Genomic DNA, 20,743 nt, shown 5'->3' with positions numbered 1-20,743 from the left:
AATTAAGCATGACCCATCAAGTGTGCCCCAGAATTTTCATGCCAGATGTCCCAAGATGCTTTTCCCAAAGTAATTTAAATGCTTCTATTCCCCACCTTTGAGTCAGAACTGAAGAAGCTTCTTGGATTAAAAGTTTTCAAGGAAAAAGTCCAAGAAAGTAGAGTTGCCTTTTGGAAAAGCACCTTTGGGACAACCATGACCTGGATGACTGAGAATCTCCACAAACACTTTCTGCCAGATGCTCAGTGGTCCCTTGACACATAAGCCCATTTCAAAGGGTTCCCTGAAGGGAAAAAAAAAAGATGGAATCCCATTGCGCCACCTGAAAACCAGAGCTCTTCATAAGAATGTGGTTCTTCTCTGAGTATACTAAGACAGGACCCTTTGGCTTTGTATGGAAGAACTCAACCAGCCACAAAAGGGAAGAATTTGTGAAAAGCTATATCAAAGCAGCATTTTCCCTTAAGCTACACTGGGAATCAACTCTCTGAAATGTAGCTCTAAATGCAAAGATGATCCAAGAAGTATTTGTCCCTAAATGCACAAAGATTAGCAAGTTTTAAGGGTTTTCTTTAAATAAAGAAAACATTAATTTTTCTATGCCACAAAATGAAATCAAACCTGACTCACACAACTGTAGCATACACCTGCTCTGTACTTGCCTCTGAACACTTTTGCAGGTATGAGACAACCATGAGTTGTAGGTACTGTATGTTTAGGCTGAAAGCATAGAGTTTTTGATTTTAAAACATTAGATATCCACGTGTGATCTAGGTTGGGACACATATCATTCTGGGTCTTCCTTCATATAATTTGCAAAGCCATAGGCTGTCCTAACATGACAGGAATAACTTTACTCCATTCAAGGAAGAACTCATTTTTCCTCTACTGGTAGCAAATGGCAAAGATGGCAGGATTTTTGTCATGTAGCTACTATATTTTTACTCCTCTCAGCTTCTGTGAAAAAGACTATCGCTTCTCAACTCTTGTCTTTTTCCCCTGTATGATTGTGTATGTTTGTGGGCAAGGACTCTGCAGTTACGCAACTGGATCGAGTTACACTGCAGATGGACTGAGAGAGAACTTACCCTCTGCTACATAACAGATAACAGAATAACAGAGTTGGAAGGGACCTTGAAGGTCTTCTAGTCCAACCCCCTGCTTGAGCAGGAGATCATATATTATTTCGTTGCCTGGGCTGGTGTGAAAAGGAAAGGAAAAAGATAGTGGCAAAACTGCTAACCACCCACCACCACCATTTCAAAGAGTTCTCTCCAGACTATTGTCTCAGTCTCATGAGTGAAAAACATCAACTAATCACCTAGAAAGTAATTCACATAAAGTAGGTAGATGGGGGTAGTTTTTCTAGTGTAGGTTGACCATTAAAATGTTTGCACAATAGGCTTACCCTTTCAGTTTCTATGAGGAGGATCTTACTGTGGTTGTTTGCGGCATAGCACAATCTGCCAGTTCAGCCACAGTGGCCTGGCATTATGAATGAACATGGCCATTTGTTCAACAAATTGTGGTTTCGTGTTTTTTTTTAAAAAAAATCATACAGTAATTTGTTGCAGTGCACAAACCTAGGGTTTAGTTGAAGGAGATCTAGGTTTCTATTTCCAGGCAAAAAAGATGAAAGAACTTTGTTCTCCCGTTCAGTAAATAAAAATGATTGATAAAAGGAACCCATTTTCCAGAATCCAGAATCTGTTGACATGCTTGAGAAATATGAATAGCTAGCTGACTTTTTCAGTATTATACATAAGTCCTGGATAGGAAAAATGGCTCCAGAATGAATATCTGGTTGTATTAGCTACATAAGGGAAGGTTCACAGCAGGACTGGTCTTTCAGAAATGCAGCAAAACCTTCATTTGAGTCTTTCTGAATGGTAGGTTGCTGCTCTTGGTAAAAGTATATTTGATGCTGAGATCGGGGAAAAAGTGTCCAATATACAGTACTTTTACCAAGAGCTGCAACTTACTATTCAGAAAGACTCAAATGAAGGTTTTGGCAATCCTTTTTAATAAATCCGTCTGGCTAGCGAGGCCAAATCTATTTTCCTTACACCAAATTGAGCAAGTAGCAGTCCTCCAGATATTTATAAAATATATATAAAAATAAAATGTGATTATAAAAGATGCTGATTAAATCCAAGGAAAGAAACTTAAAAGGACAGCAAAGAAATACATATGGTTGAAAGGCTATGCCTGGAGAAGTAAGTTTGCATGCAGCAGGGACCGCACTGTGTCCCAACAAAGAGGGCACCGTCCAGGTATGACGTGCTCTCAGACAAAATAAATGCATGAGTCAGAAACAACCCTCCCCCCCACAAGTTTATCTGCATCAAATGCCTCTGTCAAGCATGCATGCAGAGACACCAAGCTACACAAGCACCCTTTCTTGGCAGATTGACCCCTTTGCAGGGAAAGCAGGAAGCCTTGGGCTCTGCTCTGTGGCTCCCTTCACGACAGCATTTTACACTGAATGAAGAAGGGGAGTGGAGTTCTAGAAGCAGAGCACTGATGCAACGGCACTGCAGCACTGCAGACTGAAATACAACAGAGCACAATGGCTCTGGCGTTGAAGGGAGGAATCCAGCTGTTCAGTGTGCAGAAGGTCTGAAGTACAGAAATCTTGATCTTGCTACACACCTGACACAGACAGGGTGGTTTCTAAAAACAAATGCAGAGGTGTAGGATATTGTATCCATCCTCTCTTTCAGTCCAAACACGCAGGCATCTTCCCATAAATGAGTGATTCGCAAGGACTTCTTGAATAAAGAAGGATGACTCAATACATTGTTTGAAGTCAATGAACCCCTACAAGGCCAAATCATTATGAGGTGGCTATTCCAGCAAGAAGTCAGTCATCATTCTCACTGAGAAATCCAACTTGCTTCCTTGCCTCTCTTATCTATTCTTTACCAGACATACATATTTTTATTATGGTCACTATCCAGAATCATTCTTCATTAAAATCACCTAAGAGAAAAAAACATAAAAGGAGCTGAGTGTTTTGCTATGTTGATTGGATCAGAGAGATCACCCTCAACCATGAAACAGCTGAAGAGACCTGGCATTTGGCTTAACCCAGTGATGGTGAACCTATGGCACGTGTGCCAGAGGCGGCATTCAGAGCCCTCTCTGTGGTCTTGTGCACCGTCACCCAAGCCCTGCCTCCCCCTGCAGCCCACTCCCCACATCAGCCCACAAAGAGGAGAGTTGCCCCTGGGCACAGCCCATCTGGAGCAGCACAGACTCCATGCCCTGTCGTGTGGAGATGATGTTGTGGGGTGCAGGTGGAGGGAATGGCTGCCATGGCACTGCAAGGCCGCCTGGGTGATCTGTTGCGGCAGGCCATGAAGGCGATGGGTGGCCCTGTGGGCAGGCAGGATGGGGGTGGAGCAGGGAGCAGAGTGGGGGTGGGCAGGGGGCGGGCGGTTTTGGGGCACTCAGTCTCTAAAAGGTTAGCCATCATTGGCTTAACCTATTTCACAATATTGTCAAATTAAAATCAGAAGAGGAGATAATGTATGCTATCTTGATCTCCTTGGAGAAAATACTGTGCAGTTAAAAATGCAACCATACAGTAGACATAAAAATGAGAGAGCCAGTTTGGTGTACTAGGTAAGGCACCAGGCTGAAAGCTGGAGGACTATGAGTTCTAGTTCCACCTTAGGCACAGAGCAATCTGTTTGCAATGAAATTTCATTTTAATGTATGCCAATTAGCGTACATTCAAAGTGACAATAAAGTTATTATTCTATTCTATTCTATTCTATTCTATTCTATTCTATTCTATTCTATTCTATTCTATTCTATTCTATTCTATTCTATTCTACTCTGTTCTGCTCTACTCTACTCTTCTCTACTCTACTCTACTCTACTCTACTCTACTCTACTCTACTCTACTCTACTCTACTCTACTCTACTCTACTTCTATTCTATTCTATTCTATTCTATTCTATTCTATTCTATTCTCTGGACAGCCTTGGGGCAATCCGTTTCTTAAAGCCCAAGGTAGCAGGCAATGGCAAACCACTTCTGACAGGCAATGGCAAACCACTTCTGAAAACCTTGCCGAGAAAACTGCAAGGACTTGTCCAGGAAATCACCAGGTGTCAACACCAACTCAAAGATACAGACAGTCAAAACCATTTAAACATTCCAATTTCTGAGAGAAAGTTTATTCTGCTGCTAGGGAGCTCTATGATTTCCCCAAATCTACTAGGACATTCAAGTATGAGTGCAAAGTTCAGGTAGATAACCAAAGCTTTACTTCATTGCTGCAAAAAAGCCAATTTGGTCATTTTCTGAAGCTATTTTGACCTTGATACGTTTCTGCTGTAGTTAACAGACAAAAATTGCTGGACCCCTTAACCAATGAATGATAGTTTGCACTGTTCACATTTAAGTTTCTTCCAATTGCTCTGGCAAACAGAGGAGCCTTCTGTATGGAGATATTGTTTCGATTTGATTTGATTTATTATATTTATATGCCGCCCTTCTCCCTAAGGACTCAGGGCGGCTCACAACAATAAAAACTAAAAAAGAACATGAAAATACAAAATTTAAAAAAGAATTAAACAGTAGATATGTTCAATACATAGTAATTTAACCCCATAAAACCAAATTGAAAACTATAGTCAGTCCAGGCCCGATTGTTGAAGCATCCATGTCTTCAGGGTCAGTCTTAAATCTGATTAATTAGTAATGTATTTAATTTTTGAACTTAAATTTAAACAGATGCTTAATCAACCTCAAGAAGATTTAACCAACCCTACTAAGCATGAAATATGTGTTATGTAAATGATTTGGAGCTTATCCAACTATACAATGGAGAAAAGCATCTATAGCTCCTGCTATAATGGTTGTGATAACATCTCACCTTCAGTCTTATAAAACCAGCAGAGTAAGCAGTCCTCATTCCTAGAGAAGGAAGACAGCAAAAATTTAATAAGGTTAACCAAGTTCTGTTAGACTGTTCTACTACCAAGGATGCATCTGTCTATTATTGTTTTAGCCTTATAATCAGTTCACAAACCCATAAGATACAGAAATCAATAGGGACAAGATAAAACACATCTATATAACTTTAGAGCTTACAGTCTCTAGCCATCAAATTTACTTTAGATTCCTTCCCAACTTAGGATGTGATGTTCCTATTTTCTTTCAGGAGCTGGCTTTCCGAGATGATCTTCAGTTCTCTAGCTTTCAATTTTTCAGCGAAATTAGGGTTAGGATTCTAACATGTAGATGGAGGGAAAGTTGCAAGATGGCTGGGAAAAAAACACAACAAGGTGTACAACAACAACAACAACAACAACAACAAAAAATTGGAGGGTCCAACCCACTGCTCAGACAGGAAACCCTGGCCTATACCATTTCCAATGTTGGAGCATTCACAACTTCTGGAGGCAGGTTGTTCCACTGATTAATTGTTCTCACTGTCAGGAAATTTCTCTTTAGTTCTAAGTTGCTTCTCTCTGATTAATTTCCATCCGTTGCTTCTTGTCCTGCCTTCAGGTGCTTTGGAGAATAGCTTGACTCTCTCTTCTTTGTGGCAGCCCCTGAGATATTGAAAACTGCTATCATGTCATCCCTCGTCCTTCTCTTCATTAAACTAGAGATGCCCAATTCCAGCAACCGTTCCTTATATGTTTTAGCCTCTAGTCCAGGGCTTTTCAAACAGTGGTATGGGTACCACCTGTGGTACATTGGCACCTGGCAGGTGGTACGTGACCATCCTAGAAAAGTGGCAGCGGGGGAGGGGAATGAGCTGAACCGGTGGCAGCACCGCACAAGGCTGAGCGAGAGATGGCTGGAGCTGCAGGGCTGTCAGGGCTCAGCGGAAGCGCCAGAATCAGCGCCAGGATCCAGCTGGAGCTTGGTGTTCAACCTGGCACTTCTGCTGAGCCCAGAAGAAGCGCCAATCAGCTGGAATGTTGCAGCATCTCCAGGGTCTTGTGATTTATATTCAGATGCTTGGCAACTGATTCATATTTATGATGTTCACAGTCTCCCAGGGTCATGTGAAGTGACCAAAACCTGCTGCAACCACCCAGCAGACGGGGGGAATAAAAACCAAACATCCCCCCCACCCCACCGCTGCTGCCAATCCTCAACAGAAATGTTCACAACAACGAAAACCTTGCTCAGCTGTGGCTTGGGGGGCACTTTTTTCAGTGCCATTGTAACTTTGAACAGTCACTAAGCAAACTGTTGTAAGTTGAGGACTACCTGTACTTCATCACTTTTTTCCTTTTTTTTTTGGTCATCAAGTTTTTGCTAGGCGACTGGTGGTACTCGGATGTTGCCATATCCTAAAAGTGGTACAATGGGTGAAAAAGTTGAAAAAGTTGAAAAGCCCTGCTCCAGTCCCCTGATCATCTTTGTTGCTCTTTTTTGTACACTTTCTAGAGTCTCAACATGTTTTTTACATTGTGGTGACCAAAACTGGAAGCAGTATTCCAAGTGTGGCCTTACCAAGGCATTATAAAGTGGTATTAACACTTCACGTGATCTTGATTCTATCCCTCTGTTAATGCAGCCTAGAACTGTGCTGGCTATTTTGGCAGCTGCAGCACACTGCTGGCTCATATTTAAGTGATTGTCCACTAGGACTCCAAGATCCCTCTCACAGTTACTACTATTGAGCAAGGTACCACCTATACTATACCTGTGCATTTGGTTTTTCTTGCCTAAATGTAGAACCTTACTTTTTTCGCCACTGAATTTCATTTTGTTAGATAGCACCAATGCTCAAGTCTGTCAAGATCCTCCTGTATCTTAAGCCTATCTTCTGGAGTGTTAGATATTCCTGCCAGCTTGGTGTTGTCTGCAAATTTGATGAGTTCCCCATCTATCCCCTATCCAAATCATTGATGAAGATGTTGAAGAGAACTGGGCCCAGAACAGAGCCTTGGGGCACACCACTGCACACTTCCCTCCATGTAGATGCAGTACCATTGAGGACTACATGCTGAGTATGGCCGGTCAGCCAGCTATGAATCCATCTGGTAGTTATGCTGTCTAACCCACAATTTTCTATCTTATCAAGTAGTAGGTTATGGTCTACTTTATCAAAACCATATTTGGATATGTGCAGCCTGAAATGCCAAAGGAATTACAAGGCCCTGAAATCCAAAATTCTTTGAGAGAAAATAAAAAAATATTTTCTGATCCTCTAATAACAGCATTTGGCAGAATGATACTAATAATATTTTAATTAATAAGTTCTCATTTACCTAATAATGAGTCAGAAATTATTGAGTCCTCTTCTCCCCACTCCATAAAACTGATGTAATTATCTGATATATTACATCAAATAATTCTACAGTACTTTGTTTTGAGAATTATGACTAAAACCAAAGAAAGCTAAAATTATTAGTTATTTATTTTAAAAAAAACCTCAGTAATATTGAACTGAAATATTTGATTTGATGTGGGACAGCACTATATTTTTCACACATTTGCTTCATTTCTGGAGTCGCTTCGGTTGCTTATGGTTGGGGAAAATGCTTTAGGTGCAAGTCTGAGAAAAATAAAATGAGATTATTTTCTGATCTTGGCTAACAGGTGCTCCTCATTCCTCAGCTGGCATGCTTAGGTCTCCCTTCCCCTCCATCTCATCCCTGCATTCCAATCCTCTTCCCTCCCTTGTTGCTAATGTCAGGCTGTCGGCTTTGCAAAGCTTGGCTTGGGGGATGGCAGCCATGACAGTATATTTTGATATCTCCCAGAACCACCTTATCAACCATGTAGCAGCATGAATTTTCTCTCTACTCCTGTGTCTTGAACTATTTGGGATTTTTCAGAGAAAATAGAAAATAAAGAGGCAAGCTAAACAGAAAAACAGAATAACAGTATAACAGAGTTGGAAGGGACTTTGGAGGTCTTCTAGTCCAACTCCTTGCTCGAGGGAAACCCTATACCATTTCAGATAAACCTTAGTGCAAAATGTCAAAATTCCGGCTTCCCAGACTTATACATGGCTTGCCCCAATAGAGAGGTGCTTAAGGACTTCTTAACAATCTCAAATAGATCAACATTCATGCTAGAATCTTCTCAGGGGTGGAATCCACTGTGTAACAGCAGCTTCACATGTATGAAGACCAGCTGTTTGCTAATGACATTACTTAATAAGTCCTTACCGATGGCATCTCCTGGGCTTGAACTACATGTTTCTCTTGGGAGCTGTGAAATGTCAGGGGAAAAATCTCTTTGAAATTGTCCTCTTTCATGCAGTGAAGAGGAAAGAGAATGGAAGCTAAGCTAGTGCTGATGAGAACCCACTTCATGCAGCCTGAATGTGGTAGCTGATTCCCAATAATGGACCATCTGATTGGTTTGTCATAAAGAGAATTTGCTCTTTTGCACCACAGTTCAACACACAGTGAAGATTTCTAGGGTCAAATCCAATGAACTTTGGGTTAAACGAAAGAAATCACCCATTCGATGTGAGAAAGAAACAGATACCACAGTATGCCTTAAATGAGCTCTTATCACCAGCGAGTCACAGCCTAATTGAGAGGTAACTAATTAGGTGGTAACTAATACTGTGCAAGTAAAACAGGAGTGAGGAACAGGAATTAGTAACTAATTTGGTGGTAATTAATAACGTGAAAATAACGTTCAAAGTAGTGAGGAATCTATGCCTTCACTACAAAATAGTTAAAAAGCAAATAGACAGAAGGAAGGAAACTATGATCAGATTGCAAAATTCATCTAAACTCTGGCCATCCACAAAAGAAAACTATGAGGAAATTGCTGTACAAAGAAAGAAATCATGAGATAAGGTCTAGAATTCAGGTCATGGAGTGATGGAGTGTTTAAAGGAATTTTAAATTTTTAAAAAATATTTTAAACAAACAAACAGCATACATTTGTGAGATTTATAACCTCCTTTTTTCCCAGGAGCTCAAGGTGACTTACATAGGGAATCTCCCTTCATTTTCTCCCCACAACAACCTGTGCGATAAGTCAGGCCGAGAGGGAGCAACTGGCGCAAAGTCATCTAGCACATTTCCATAATTGAGGATTTCTCCCATGATAATAGTTAAGTCCATTATCTTAACCACTACACTGGTTCTAAATATAGTGGAAAGGGCGTGCTGATAATTTCTGCATATTTTAAACAATGCCAAAAGGAAAAGGAAATAAAATTGCTCACTGTTCAGCAAAAGAACATTATCAGCTAAAGTATAAGAATATGTGGAATTTCACAAGGGCAGCTCGTCTGGGCTGAAGGTCACAAATTTTGGTGACAAACTTTTTTTCTAGTGACTTTGAGCTCTGCCATGAGTACTGCCCCCACTATCTTTGGCCCGATATATACGTTTGTCAAATATGTCTGCATAAATATACATTATAAAGTTTCCAGAAGAGATGTACATTATTCAAGCAATAAGAAAAATGCCACAAAACCAAAATTTGCCAGGGCTACCTGGTGCGCTTTCCACTGAAATTTTACAAATACATCTAGTGGTTAAGGCACCAAGCTAGAAATTAAGAGACTGCAAGTTCTAGTCCAGTCCCTCTCTCTCAGCTCTGGGAAAGAGGCAAGGGCAAGCCTTGCCAAGAAAACTACAGAAATTAGTTCAGGCAATAGCCAGGAATAAAAAAACTGGCTTGAATGAACCAAAAAAGGGAGGGGGGAAGGAATAATAATAATAATCTATATTTGGAGCCTCCTATCGTTGATTGTACATAATTTCCCCAAGTTTGCATATCTGTAAGTGGAATGCAAATATTACTGTCCCTTTTTGTCTTTGTGATGCTTTGAATACTGACTGCATCAAGAACTTTTACATGAAGAACTTTTGCTGTTAGAGAGGTGGTCTTCTAATGTTATTTGTTATCCAGTTTCATGACATACCAAATAATAATAATAATAATAATAATAATAATAATAATAATAATAATAATAATAATAATAATAATAATAAGTTGGAAGGGACTTGGAGGTCATCTAGTCCAACCCCCTGCTCAGGCAGGAAACCCTATACCATTTCAGGCAAATGGCTGCCCAGTCTCTTCTTAAAAACTTCCAGTGTTAGAGCATTCACCACTTCTGGAGGCAGGTTGTTCCACTGGTTAGTTGTTCTAACTGTCAGGAAGTTTCTCCTTAGTTCTAGGTTGCTTCTCTCCTTGACTAGTTTCCATCCATTGCTTCTTGTCTTGCCTTTGGGTGCTTTGGAGAATAGCTTGATTCCTCCTTCTTTGTGGCAGCCCTTGAGATATTGGAACACTGCTATCATGTCACCCCTCACCCTTCTCTTTGTTAAACTACACATACCCAATTCCAGCAACCGTTTCCTATATGTTTTAGCCTCCAGTCCCCCAATCATCTTTGTTGCTCTTCTCTGTACCCTTTCTAGAGTCTTCTTCTTTAGAAACATCATCCCACACTTTTGTTTCTACTTCTACTACCCTGTTTCTAGCCTGGTGTATATTGCAGTGATATGGTACTACAGGATGTGTGTCGGTCAGATCTCTTGCATCATTGGAGGATGACAGGACTTTCCTGCTATTTGGCTTTTCCTGTTGGGTTTTGATTACAATGTGATTATGATCATGATACATTATGCAAAGTACGAGTATTTGACTCTTTTCCCTGGTAATATAGCCTGTACCTATTCATCACAGAAAACAAAGAGATTGACAAAAGTTATAATGACTAGAAATAGTCATTTCTAGATAACTAGTTTCTTATTTTCCTTTTCTTATTTTTAGAAATTGGCCACCTAATGAGAAGGAAGGACTCACTGGAGAAGAGCCTAATGCTGGGAAAGATTGAGGGCAATAGAAGAAGGGGACGACAGAGAATGAGGTGGCTGGATGGAGTCACTGAAGCAGTAGGCGTGAGCCTAAATGGATTCCAGAAGATGGTAGAGGACAGGAAGGCCTGCAGGAACATTGTCCATGGGGTCACAATGGGTCAGACGCGACTTCACAACTAACAACAACAACAACAAAAATGACTTATTTCTCCCTTTACAATCTGCTTACATGGACAGACCAACTTACTCTGAGGACACAACCACTGGATGAACACCTTCAGGAACATTAAAAAATAAAATAAAAACTATACGTATGCTGCTCAACCAGAACAGATGCCTACCCATATATATGGCCAATGTATTGGTTAAGAATGGGCATAACTATAAGTGCTGCAAGTATGTGCAGTATGTATTTACTGAAAATTGGTTTTCAGCTAAGCAATAGACAGATGCCTTAAAGCATTATGCAAGTCCAGGTGCAACTGAAATCAATGAAATATGAACAATAGCCAGGGGGTGTGCTTGCTGCAATCTTTCCTGAAAATAACAATTTGCCATTGTCACCTTTGGTTCTGGATTTCTCTGTTTATTTATTCCCTTGAAGGTAGAAAGTCAGTTGAAATTGCAGCCAAGGGCACCAGTTCCTAACTTTTCAAAGGAATACAATAGAGAGGCATTCTGCTATTCTATTATTTATATATTCTATTATTTATAACATTATTTTATGACTCAGGAAGGATTCCTAAGGACACTTAAAATAAATAACACAATACATTCCCACATGTTAAAGAACAACAATCGATGTATTTATACTATATTTCTTGACTGCAGTACACTGTCTACAGTTGTATTGGAAGAAAAATAAACAATGAAAATCATAATAATTCATTATTACCATCCTTCATTATTTCAGGATTACATAATCATCACTCCATATTAGTTCAGTCTCAATATTTGGGATATCAGTCCTAATAAAACTTTATTTCTGTGCAATATAATAATCATAATAAGAATCATCTCTGTAAATAAAAATGACTACATTGCAACTAAGAAATATTTCTGCCAAGCATCACTATCCCCCCAAAAGGTGAAAGTGCCCCTTTACATTTACTTTTTCCCATCAGGATGTAAGGAGTTGAAAGGTTGATATTTTATTCTGTTTAGATTTTAGGATACTTTATTTTAAAGACTAAAAAGACACATTGTCTATATTAGAAAGGTTATTGATTTAGATTTCTTATTGTGTACTATTATGGCTTCATTTGCCTTGGCAGAGCCAATTGGAATGGATGTAGCTGAAAGACAAAGTCAATGACACATCATTTCTACCTGCATGCAGAATGGGATTAAGTATTCTCATGATATGGGCTTTTCTTAAACCCAGATAAAAGTGTAATAATAATAATAATAATAATAATAATAATAATAATAATAATAATAATAATAATAATAATAATAATAATAATAATAATAATAATAATAATAATAATAATAATAATTTTATTTATATACCGCCCTTCTCCCGAAGGACTCAGGGCGGTGAACAGGGCAGATATATAAAAAATACAAAAATACAAAAGTTAAAAGAAAATTAAACATATGCCCAGCTAAAAACAATAAATACAGATATTAAAAATGACATAAAAACCCAACCCATCCCCCTTCAGGCCAGGCCGGCTTGTTCAAATAAGAATGTCTTCAGATCGCGACGGAAGGAGCGAAGGTCGGGCGCCATCAGGAGCTCAACCGGTTCACCTCATGGCAATTTTTCCAAGCTATAGTCCTTTCAAATGTTGAGAACCACAATTTCATCAGGTTTAAACTGTGATCTATTAAATTTCCTTTGTACAGTAAGATGTTTCCTTCCCCAGTCAGATAACCTCTACATATGTTGAAATATCAACTCCCAGAATTCTCAGGCAGCAGCCCTGCCAGGAGAAAAGTGGGAGTTGCAGTCTTAGTACATTGGATAGCAATATAATCAGCAATAACCTCTTCATCAATTTGCACATGGATTATAGATGAAGAGCAAGGGTGGAGAAGAGGAGTGCATGTTCAACTTCTATAATCAAGATGAAGATGGGAATAACTTCCCTCAGTTTTGCCTGTACAATTGCAATAGCACTTATATACCACCTCACAGTGCTTTTAAGCCCTCTCTAAGCAGTTTACAGAGTCAGCTGATTGCCCCAAACAATCTGGGTCCTCATTTTACTGACCTCAGAAAGATGGAGTCAACCTTAAGCTGGATCAGGATCAAACTCCTGGCTGTAGGCAGAGTTAGCCTGCAATACTGCACTCTAACCACTGTGTCATCCTGTTTTGACCATTACTACAGGTAGTCCTTGACTTACAACCATTCTTTTAGTGACTGTTTGAAATTACAATGGCACAGAAAAGTTGACTTGTGCCGTTTTTCACACTTGTGATCCTTGCAGCATTCCCATGGTCACATGATCAAAATTCGGATGCTTGGCAACTGGTTTATATTTATGATGGTCGCAGTGTCCCAGTATGATATGATCACTTTTTGTGACTTTCTGACAAGCAAAGTTAAGGGGGAAGCCAGATTTACTTAACAACTGTGTTACTAGCTTAACAACTGTGGTGATTCACTTAACAACTGAGGCAAGAAAGGGTGTTAAATGGGGCAAAACTCAACAACTGTCTTGCTTAGCAACAGAAAGCTTGGGCTCTGTTGTGATCGTAAGTCGAGAACTATCTGTAGGTCCAGAAGCTTCTAGTGGAGTTATTGGGAGCTTCCAACTTAGATATTTTATCCCGCCAGGGAGCTTTTCTTTGGAGACTGAGCAGCATTGCCACAGCACCAAACAACCTCTTGGCTGACCTTCATTCACTCACAATGGTGCCACATGTGAACAGATTAAGTTGTATGCAAACTTCAAATGTGCGACTGTGAGCAAAACACTACCACCAGGACTTCCATTACTAACATGACATTCTTTTATCAAGTGTTCCCTATAGTCTGTTTACTTGAGCATTGGGAAGTTATGACTATCAATAATTAAAAGCTATTGTTCAAAATAAATGAACAGATACGTTTTTGAGGTCAGATTCGTACTTCCTCAACAGCATGTGCAATTTTTCTTGATATGCCATGTTTAGCTCTAATCAGATAGGTTTGTACTTTACTTCACATTTCTCCTTTGGGAAAACTTCATATATTGGAGATTAAAGTGATTTTATCATTAAAAAATCATAAAGGCTTGCTGCCTTTAAGCATATACCATATTAATTGAATAAAAGCAATAATCTTATGTCACTTTTGAGTAGATCAAACACCTATTATTTTACTATATCATGTTCATCGTTATTAACTAGGCTGCTCAATTATAGCATATTTAGGCATGGTAAAGATGAAAAAAAATCATATACAGGTAGTCCTCGACTTACAACGGTCCATTTAGTGACCATTCAAAGTTACAGTCACTAAATTTTTCACTTTTTGAAAGAAGTGACCTATGACTGTTTTTCACACTTACGACCATTGTGGTGTTCAGAATTCGGACTGCGGTGATTCATTTAACAACTGGAGCAAGAAATTCACTTAACAAATGTCTCACTTAGCAACAGAAATTTTGGGCTCCATTGTGGTCGTAGGTCGAGGACTACCTGTACTAGAATGTATTCATATTATTTTCTCCCCATTAGAATTAGGTATCCTATGCCTCTTCCTCCTATTATCTCTGACATTCTCTTACTTTCTGTTCTTTCCCCTCTTAAAAATATTTGCTATGGCACTCCCAATATATTCCTTTTGTCTACAACTGCATTGTATTCTGCAGCCTCTCTCAAATAAGACCAGCTTCTGCTGAGCCCACTGTTCTCTCCTGGCGACGTCCTTAATCACAGTAAGTGATTCTATGATTTGCCTTTCTTCCGTATACTCAGAGACTCCTCTGAGGAAAATTAGGTAAAACATGGCTGGAGAAAAGTGGGAAATCACAGGAAGGACAAAGGAGCTCACATGGTAGAATTTAAGAGAAGGAGGAAGAAGAGCCATCAGAATGTCCTCCAGATGCTGAGACGACAAAATAAAAGTCAAAAGGAACAAAATGCTCACTTATTTTTCCTTTGCACATTGGAGAGGTTGCTACTTTTCATTTCTGCTCCATTCTTATCCAGAAACAACCTGCCCAGATATGACTCCTGGCACGCTTTGGGCTTGCAAGGCACAAGAGTGATGTGTATGGAATGTTAAAACAGATACCCATTCTTCTCTGACTTGGTTCTCAGTGTTGTCAACGTATAATAGGTGCAAGAGTGTCTAAAGCTGAATAGGAGATGCTTCATGACTTGAAGGGTGGAAGTCTTCTAAAAGCAAAGTCTCTTTTTGCAGCAAGTTCTTTATTTACACAAGACAAGTGTGGTCTGAGAGACTGATTTTGGCACTTTGGGTGTGAAAGCTTTCGGTTTCTAGACTTCCCTGGGGAAGAGAGGTCAGATCTTAGACAGTGTCTATCTCTCAGTAAGAGAACAGCTGATTCATTCGTATGCATGTGGTCCTATATTCAGGATCTTATGTCTCCAATTAAAGGGCTTTCAGGGTAGCTCCTGAATAGCCAGTTAGCTTATGGATTATTTGGCATCTCTGAATGAAGCCTTTTCTCTCTCTCAAGTGACTAGAAAAATAATGGATTGTGCAACTGCACTTATTAACCAAAACATGTAAAGAGCTTGGAAAGAAGTGACAATTTCTGCTGGGCTTGAAGCAACTTCCTCTGACTTATAAGGAAAGAAACTAGGCTAGAAACCAGGAGATGGTGAGTTCTAGTCCCAATTTAGGCATGAAAACAACTGGCTGATTTTGAGCCAGTCACCCTCTCAGCTAAACAATTTGCAAGGTGATTGTTGGGAAGAAAATAGAAGGAGGAAGAAGCATTGTTCATGTTTGCCACTTTGAGTTATTTATAAAAATAATAAAGGTGGGATAAAAATAATGAACTTTAAAAAACAAACAAACAAACAAGTATTATATTGTACTTGTGTGTATCCACACATACATAGTAAGCTGACTTTGTAAAAATGCCGCTTGGGGGGACCCAAAAGCCCTAATAAGCAGGCATATACATAGAATGAAGGCTATTGCTAAGCACATTGATTTGTGCTTCTTAGATTGTAAGCCGCCCTGAGTCTTCAGAGAAGGGTGGGATATAAATGGGAATGCACTAGTGAATGATCTCTGGCGGGCTCGGGACAGGGGTTGTTCCTCTGTCCTAGTCCTATTAGATCTCTCAGTGGCTTTTGATACCATCGACCATGGTATCCTACTGCGGCGTCTCAGGGGGTTGGGAGTGGGAGGCACTGTTTTACGGTGGTTCTCCTCCTATCTACTGGGCCACTCGCAGTCCGTGTTGACGGGAGGGCAGAGATCCGCCCCGAGGCCTCTTGTTTGTGGAGTCCCTCAGGGGTCGGTTCTCTCTCCCCTCCTGTTCAACATCTACATGAAGCCGCTGGGTGAGATCATTCGTGGTTTCGGGTGGGGTATCATCAGTACGCTGATGATACCCAACTTTTTTTCTCCACCCCGAACCAACCCAGTGATGCCCTCGCCGTGATGTCCCGTTGCCTGGAGGCGGTCCAGGTCTGGATGGGGAGAAACAGGCTTCGTCTCAATCCTGCCAAGACTGAGTGGCTGTGCATATCGGCATCTCGGGTTAACCAGACTATTCCATCTTTAACGATGGGGGGGTGAGGTGTTACCCCCCCATTGATAGGGCTCGCAACTTGGGCATCCTCCTGGATTCACGGCTCAATTTTGAAGATCACATAGGAGCCGTGACCAGGGGGGCTTTTGCCCAGGTTCGCCTGGTGCGCCAGTTGCGACCCTACCTGGACCGAGATGCTCTACACACAGTCACTCATGCACTCGTGACCTCCCGTTTAGAGTACTGCAACACTCTCTACATGGGGCTGCCCTTGAGGACCACTCGGAGGCTTCAGCTGATGCAGAATGCGGCCGCGTGAGTTGTGATGGGGGTTTCCCGACACTCCCATGTAACACCTCTACTCCGCGAGCTGCATTGGCTTCCGGTTGCCCTCCGGGTGAGATTCAAGGTGCTGGTGATGACCTATAAAGCCCTAAATGGCTTGGGTCCGGGATATCTGAGGGAACACCTCATCAAGTTCCCTTCGTCCAGTGCGCTCTCACAGGGAGGGCCTTCTCAGGGTGCCGGCGGTTAAAGATTGCCAGCGGGTAACACCCAGGGGAGGGCCTTCTCTGTGGGTGCACCTGCCCTCTGGAATCAGCTGCCCGTGGAACTTAGGACTGCCCTTGACCTTCGTTCATTTCGCCGGGACCTGAAGACCTGGCTCTTCAAGCTCCCCGGTCCTGGCTGAGAGTTTTTAGTTTTAATTGGGGTTTTATTCTCAGGGATTAAATTTAATTGTTTTTAATTGTTTTTAATTTTTGTATCACTGTTTTAAGTACCCTGTAAACCGCCCTGAGTCCTTCGGGAAAGGGCGGTATATAAATCCAATAAAATAAATAAAAAATAAATAAATAAAAAATAAAAAAATAGTAGAATATATGTCTTGTAAGACCCATTCAAAAGAAAGGAAGTGATTGGCCATGGCTTTCCTGGATGAGAAGGGTGAGAGGACATAGCAGCAGGGGGAATTATCCAGTTAGAAGATGTGGTAGTTTGCAAGCTGTTGCCAAAGTGTTTACATCTAGGCAGGATTTTCTTAAAATGGCATAGAGCAGGGCTGGTACGAGCACAGGACAAAAACAGTTTAAACAGTAAGTGTGGATATGCTCAATGGTGGAACCCTACAGCAGTGATTTTTTTTTAAAAAAGAACAAAAGTATGATAAAATCATAATGCCTTTTTTTGAAAAACCCCCGCATAAGAAATATCTTCAAAGGAAGCCAGCAATAATTAGAAATGTATATTATTAGCATATTGTCTGGGAAACCTTAAATTTCAAGCCATATTTTTTAAAACTAAAATTCTTTTTTCATTCCCATCTCCTTCCATTGTCTCTTATCTCCTATAGCCTTATGCAAGGAAGGAAAGGGAAATTCCACAACATTAATGTATAATTCTGACAAAATGCTTCTGTTTTTTTTAACACTGTACCTTTTTGGAAGAGCCAGTTACTGTTATTGGAAAACACCCTTAAAGTATTAAAATTGTTTTAAATTCTTAATAATTTTGTGGGAAATACAATCAAATTTGCAGAACATGTTCACCACAAATATGATTAAGAATGGGCTCATTACAAATAACTTTTCTCACAAATTGCTATGATCTCAACCCAGCATATCTTAAATACATTAAACTAAAATCAGCCTCAACACAGAAATAAAAGAATTGGTTTGAGCCTTGGTGGAGCAGTGGGCTAATGCCTCCTTAAGTAACACCAGCTGCTTGCAATTATTGCAGGTTCGCATCCCACCAGGCTCAAGGTTGACTCAGCCTTCCATCCTTCCAAGGTAGGTAAAATGAGGACCCAGATTGTTGGGGGCAATAAGCTGACTTTGTAATAATGCCGCTGGGGGGGGGGCGAAAACCCTAATAATAAGCAGGCATATACATAGAATGAAGGCTATTGCTAAGCACATTTGATTTGTGCTTAGATTGTAAGCCGCCCTGAGTCTTTGGAGAAGGGCGGGATATAAATGGGATTAAAATTAAAAAAACAATTTCAGAGGGAATATCGAAAAAAGTGCTCTTGAGTTGGAAAAATTCTATTGAAAATCATAGCAAGTTCTTAGGGAACTGTTTAACAATAGTTTGTATAGCAGATAGGTATTATAATGTCTGCTCATAATAATCTCATAATATTATGAAAAACCAATTTGGTGTAGTGGTTGAAGCATCAGGCTTGAAACTTGAAGATCCTGAGTTCTGGTCCTACCCTTAGACATGAAGCCAGCTAGGTGATCTCTCTCTTTCAGCCCTAGGAAGGAGGCAGTGACAAACACTTCTGAAATCTTCCTAAGAAAACTGCAGGGACTTGTCCAGGCAGTTATTAGGTATCAACACTGACTCGAAAGTACAGATACCCATATTTTTAGTTCAACAATGAAATAAAAATTAGGAATCAAACTGCTCTATAGCTTTGATCTCCCAATATCAAACAAATTTTTTTTAATCCAGAACAAGTATACTGTAAAGAAAATAAAAATTGACAGTGGAAGCAACTCTCCATAAAGAAGAGCAAAGGAGCAAGTTTGGTATTCATGAAACAAGAGTGCAGAAGATGACTCTTCACCACTGGAGCTCAGAAGTAGCTTTGATGCCTTCATAGAAGAAACAGTTTTTAAGAGTTTAGAAAGAAGAAAATACTGTGAAATAGGAGATAGGACAGTAAGATCCCTGGCGGAGGGGTGGGGGCAGAGGAAACACCATTGTATCCTACAAAGAGAAGGGTTATAGCAGTGACTCGCTAATAAAAGGAAATGAATCAAATATATGTTGACAAGACCCATTGGATGAAGGAATGTGCTATTTCTCAGAAGGAAGGATTAGGAATATGATTAAATAATTTCCAAGAATTACCAAGCCCACTGATAAAATCTCCTTTTCTGCTGTTTTGTGTTGGGATTAAAAAAGAATGGCTACAGCTATATCACTATAGATTTTTGAAGCTCTAGGAAGGAAATTCAAGATCAGGTGATCTTTCCATGGAAAAGGACTAGAAAGGGTTGAAAAAGAATATCACAAGTAAATGACTATGCAAATCTTGTTAACACAAGAGATTTACTTACTGACAGTAACAATCTGAGTGATCTAGATAGGACTTTTGGATGAGATGAGTTGCACCACATAGGATTGGTGAAAAGGTAATTTCTGAAGCATGGTGATTTTGACAAATGTGATTTAAACTTGAATTTTGTAGGAGTTAACGATAAAAATTCTGAAGTTAAAAACCTTGAGCAAAAATATAAGAAGAGGGAATTTTGCTATAATGATGACTTTTAAGCCTTTTAAAAATAATTGGCTCCTAAAATTCATCACTCTTTTGTCCATACTCTAATACTTAGAATATGGGAAATGAACAAAATAAATCTGGACCCTTAGCACAAGAGGTCATATATGATTACATATGCATAATGTGAGAAGCTTTTAATTAGAATACAGCTGTTGATTATATTCAGAAGCTAGAAAAACAACAGAAAGAAAAGTTGCATAGCTTGCATACCTGGCTTGGTAATAATATATGTGAAAACATTTTTTGAATACTGGTGGACTGAATTTGAGTCAGCAGGGTGGTACAACTGCAATAAAGGCAAATGTAGTCCATTTTCAAATCATGAAAAGTAAGTGCTTCATTTGATTCTGCTGCAGTCAGAACCCATCTTACATTCTAGGTCTAGTTCAGGGGCATCACAATTTAGGATGAAGTCAGAGAAGCTAGCTGTGACGATGATTAATGTACAGGAAACAAAATGCTATGAAGAGATATTGAAAAGGTGAGCATTTTACCTCTGGGTAAAAATGATAGATATACGAACTAAAGAGCATCACACAAAAGGTCACAACTGTTCTGTTTCCCCAGAATGTAACAAGGTGAACTAATTTGCCAGAAAGCAAATTCCAATAGAATGTTAGGGAAAAATATACCTAGCCAAAACAGATGCATAGCAGACCCATTTACCCAGAGAGGTGCAGATTCTTCTTCCCTGGAGACGGAGATAATCTTCTATAAGAGATGCTTGAACTGAATCCCTGCAATTGGATGGCCTAAATAGCCTTCCTCAACTCCATGAACACAGTAATACAGGTAGTCCTCAACTTATGACCACAACTGAGCCCAAAATTTATGTTGAGAAATTTGTTAAGTGAGTTTTGCCCCATTTTCTGACTTTTCTGACCATATTTCTTAAGTGAATCACTGCAGTTAGATAAGATAAGGTAACCTTTATTGTCATTTTTTTACTCTGGGCACAACGGCACACATCACTAAATGAAATTTAGTTGCCCGCTGTCAAA

The 20,743-nt window shown here is 39.9% G+C and overlaps 1 long non-coding RNA gene across 2 annotated transcripts in view; it reads left to right on the top strand.

Annotated features, from left to right (window-relative positions):
• LOC308662691 overlaps positions 1-11,273 on the top strand; it is a 110,735-nt gene extending 99,462 nt beyond the window's left edge. For both annotated transcript variants that reach the window (XR_014025277.1, XR_014025278.1), the window contains exon 4: positions 10,735-11,273. This is a non-coding gene — a long non-coding RNA (uncharacterized lncRNA). The remainder of the gene's footprint in view (positions 1-10,734) is intronic.
• The last annotated feature ends 9,470 nt before the right edge of the window (positions 11,274-20,743 follow it).

The sequence above is a fragment of the Vipera berus genome (genome assembly GCF_964194415.1).
Source record: "Vipera berus genome assembly, chromosome: 2".
In the NCBI taxonomy this organism is placed as follows: Eukaryota; Metazoa; Chordata; class Lepidosauria; order Squamata; family Viperidae; genus Vipera; species Vipera berus.
Note: the sequence above shows the minus strand (reverse complement) of the source record. Positions and strands in the feature narration are given on the sequence as shown.